The sequence below is a fragment of the Schistocerca nitens genome, chromosome 10 (assembly GCF_023898315.1).
Source record: "Schistocerca nitens isolate TAMUIC-IGC-003100 chromosome 10, iqSchNite1.1, whole genome shotgun sequence".
Taxonomy (NCBI): Eukaryota; Metazoa; Arthropoda; class Insecta; order Orthoptera; family Acrididae; genus Schistocerca; species Schistocerca nitens.
In genome coordinates this window covers 215,747,050-215,751,418 of record NC_064623.1, presented here as the reverse complement: position 1 = coordinate 215,751,418, position 4,369 = coordinate 215,747,050, and the positions used below count along the sequence as shown (strand labels likewise).

At 39.4% G+C, this 4,369-nt stretch overlaps 2 non-coding genes across 2 annotated transcripts; both read right to left on the bottom strand.

Moving 5' to 3' along the window:
* Nucleotides 1-1,093: 1,093 nt before the first annotated feature.
* On the bottom strand, nucleotides 1,094-1,256 carry LOC126210764 (U1 spliceosomal RNA). Its single transcript, XR_007540745.1, has one exon. It is a non-coding gene; the product is annotated as a U1 spliceosomal RNA (small nuclear RNA).
* Nucleotides 1,257-3,788: 2,532 nt separating this feature from the next.
* Nucleotides 3,789-3,951, bottom strand: LOC126210763 (U1 spliceosomal RNA). Its single transcript, XR_007540744.1, has one exon. It is a non-coding gene; the product is annotated as a U1 spliceosomal RNA (small nuclear RNA).
* Between the last annotated feature and the right edge of the window lie 418 nt (nucleotides 3,952-4,369).

The following is a 4,369-nucleotide window of genomic DNA, read 5'->3' as shown; positions in this document are numbered from 1 at the left end:
CTCAGGACCTCTCCGTAAATCAAAAAATGAGCAGTGAATCAAGCAACCAAAACACAATAGAACTTTTTGTTCAGATAACGGCGCTGCTCCAAATAAAAATAAAACCATTATTACTATGTACCATAATGCTATTTTGACTTTCGTGTGGATTAAATCCATAACTCACAACTATTTAATCTCTGAGCATATCCATAACAAGGGAGACAGGGTGCATTCTAATACTGAGCAACAGCTCTGGTAAGCTCGAAAATCTGGTGCTATGTGTGTTCCTGATCATTGCGTGAGCATTATAAGATCGGGAAAAAAAGCGGGCACGACATATACTGTGCTTGTTTTGCCGATTTTTATGACTTCCAAAATGAAGGTTTTGAAATCAATAAAAGAAATACCGAGAAAGAAACCTTCAAGGTTTCTGACGTTAAGATTCTTAGGATTGACCAAAATAATCCAAACGAGTTGATGTACAATAACTCTTATAGTGAACAAAATTTGAATGTAGTATTATTAACTAATAATCGTAAAGCTACTCAAGGGCAAAAGCCTATACTACTAATAAAGATGTAGCGGTGCTAAAAAGACTGAACTGTTATGTTACAGTTAATAGATACAAATATATTTTCATAGTATTATTTTGCTTTTTATAATAACTTGTAGGTTACGTTTTCAGTACTGCCTAATTTATGTAACATATAAAACAAACTAAAAGAATTGCCTTGATCAGTTTTTTGTTTCAAATAATTTTGCACATATCTTTATAATAATTTTTTGTAATTATTTATTTTTTTATATTATTTGCTACCTACCCTCTATAAATGTAAGAGTTAAATTTTTTATGTGTCACAAGTCGAAGCCCTTAGGGTTAATATTTCGCTATGGAAAAAAAACTAAACAAAAGTTACATCTGCCTATGTGCTATTTACAGAGTAAATTATGTTGCTGCCTTGCTGGTATGATTTCATGGGGATAAGTAATCTTGAATTAATCTTCTTTAACTACATTTAAGTAGTCTTCTCTAGATTAGTGTATTCTCGGGCCGCTGGTTTCCACCCAAGACAACTATATGCTATTTACACAATGCTTCAATTGAATTTAGACCGGGTCTGCGCGAACGCAGTCCCAACTAACAAAAATTATGCACCCGAGTTACCCACATTAGGGGTAATCGCAGGGGTCAGCCCAACCGAAGTGCAATGGAAGAGCCTCGTCCTGGAGGAACCGCCTTCATGATCACGGTATCCCCTGTGCCAGGTAAGTATGCTTCATACCGGAAAAACTCGCTGCTTTATGTCATATAGTGCTCGTCATACGAAGCGAGCACACAGTTTTTCACGTCACGTGTGATCTATCTCACCATTCAACTCTAAATGAAATTGAAGAGAACTAGACCGACCGTTCTGTTGTACTGCCACATTCTGTCACGCACGGACAATCAGCCTCCATTTGACACAAAACAGTATCTTGGGAGCACCATGCTCAGTCCAATTGGTCCAGCAAATTGTGTGTGCGGACGGTAGATGTCACCCAAATCGCAAAGCCTGCGCATGCGCTGTCTCTCACCTCCTCCCCAACATTTCAAACACGTGGCTCTCTCTCTCTCTCTCTCTCTCTCTCTCTCTCTCTCTCTCAAACCATATGCTGTAGTGTATAAAGTTTAGTCGGTCAAAAAAATTTCTGAGACAGTCATTGTGATTTAATATATACATATGTACACAAAGTATCGTATCTACAACACACTTGTTACTCAAAGGGAAAAGTAATTTTACACTATACTAATAATTTTTACTTTAGGGACCGTCTGTCCATAAAATAAAAATTACCAGTATACCGCAATATTACACGCAAATGATGAAGACATGACTACAAAAAATTGAAACGTCATTATGGCAGACATAAGTTACTGAAAAACTGTGACTAATAGTTCAATCAAAATATTAACCCTATACAATGAGATCACTTTTCTCCGTCACAGCGCCCCAGTGAACTTCGAAATTGATCTGATGTGCGCAAATTAATAACAACATCGAAGTATATCACCAAATAACTTCGCTGGCATGTAGTATGTAAATACGAAACTTCCAGGCCCTACAGCGTCAGTCACGGAGGACTCGAGTACGCAGATGACAATCAGCTTCCTTCGCACAAAACTTAACGCTATTATGATCCACCACATTATTCCTTTGCATTATCAATATTCAGTATTTCTCAACTAAATGTGAAGTTCCCTGATTCTTGGATATTTTTACTGTGGTAGCAACTTGGATTTCCTGGTCAATATTTTATCCAAAAATGCAAATATAAACATCTTGGAGCACAAAAATGCAAACAAATGAGATATTTATTTTGAAGACAGATATTCTTTACATGCCAAAAGCAGATATCCTGTAACCTATACGAGTACAGAAAGTAGTTTCCCGACTTGGAAATCAATAAAATTTGGTGTCAAAAACAAGCTGGCAAACAGTATCAGAAATACCGTAACAGGCAGAACTTACAAAATAAAGTTTGTCAGAATTGTCCGAACTACTGGAAATCAAGTCAGGCGTGCGACAGGGCAATGGACTACCACCAATACTATTTAACTGTGTCCTGGATAAGATTGTGAGAATTTGGAATTCCGAACTTGCAAATCACGGGATTAGCCCGATCTGTCTAGGAAGAAAATCGGGAGAAACCAGTCACCTGCCTGGCTTTCGCTGACACAATTTTGCAATATTTTCAGAGAACTTAGAAGAAGCGACCACACAGATCAACCTACTACAAAGGATCGCTGGCAAGACAGGACTCAGGATCTCGAAAGAGAAGACCAAATTCACGACCAGTGGCAAACATGGACCACAATTCCTTGAAACAGAGACTGGAGGGATTGAGAGGGTAAAAAAATTCAAATACCTCGGTGAAGCCAGATCTCAAAAATGGAGGGAGCGTACGGATTGACTAAAAATATTTACAACAAAAAGTGCATCAATTAGAACGCCAAAATAAAGCACTACAATACTGTGGTAAATACAGAGTGAATGTATGCCAGCGAATGCCTCTCAGTGAATTACAAGTTGGAAAAGCTGGAGATACTAGTAAGTACGGAAAATCATGGGTCCGACTCAGGTTGAAACTGATTGGAAACTTTGGCGCAACAATTACATCTACAAAAAAAGTGGAGAAAATCTCGGAGACCATGAAAAAGAGGAGGTTGTTATTTCTCGGACACCTGTACAGAATGGACAAAACCAGACTACCCAAAAAGATATTCGACTACCTGTGGAAAAAGAAGACAGGAAAGGTTCAACAATCAGGAGGTTCAGACGTTAAATAGTGATACAATTCGGACCACGATTCAAAATTTGGAAGGATTTCATGTCGAAAGATCTAAGAAGACTGGAAGGGCCTGGATGGATGAACAGAAGCAACAGCACAAATCCATATGAAGGAGTACTGGAGTAGGAGGGAACTTCAGAGAAAGAAGAAATGAAATTTTAGCGTGATCTTAAGTGATTAATTCGTAAATATAAAAAAAAATGTACGAGCCATGTTAAAACAACAGTATGCCTGTGGTCGAATCGTTATAATTCGTATTTTTACCCACACTGATTCTTAAAAGCATCATCTACATCCCGGAACACAATAGCCCAAAAATATGAATTATGAAATAATCGCACCACAGTACCAACAATGTTTTATGCAAGGCGAAACGGTGATATTTCGTATCAAACTTTGTATATCCACAATCAAGGGACATCGTTACAATCTAACTGACCGCCACAGGCTTAACACAGTGTTTAGATTACTGTTAGACCGGGTCTGCGCGAACGCAGTCCCGACTACCAAAAATTATGCACCCGAGTTACCCACATTAGGGGTAATCGCAGGGGTCAGCCCAACCGAAGTGCAATGGAAGAGCCTCGTCCTGGAGGAACCGCCTTCATGATCACGGTATCCCCTGTGCCAGGTAAGTATGCCTTCAACTTTTTTTTTTTTTTTTTTTTTACTGTTTCATTCCCACACCTGAGAGGTGGTGGGCGGGCTACTGCAGAGCTACCAGCTCTATTTAGCCTTAGCTTATGTAATTCTGTTGGGGTTCTGTTTATTTTTTGGTCTGGGGTAAGTGGAGGGATTTTTTTCTCCCAGTTGGGAATTTATTTGCAGGAACTTTTGGGGACAGCTCCGGTATTCACCTTACAGCCTAAGGAAAACCTGCAAAACCCGGCTGGAGCTGCTGGTTGTTTCCAACCTTCTGCCTTCATTTGGTTGAACCTATCTAGGTTTCCATTGCTTGATATACTCGTACTCCCTCGAGTATGGAGGTCGTCTCAGTGGCACGGCCGGCGTTGTGCTGGGGCCACGTTCTTGTGCGTCGCCTAGTATTCGTCTTATT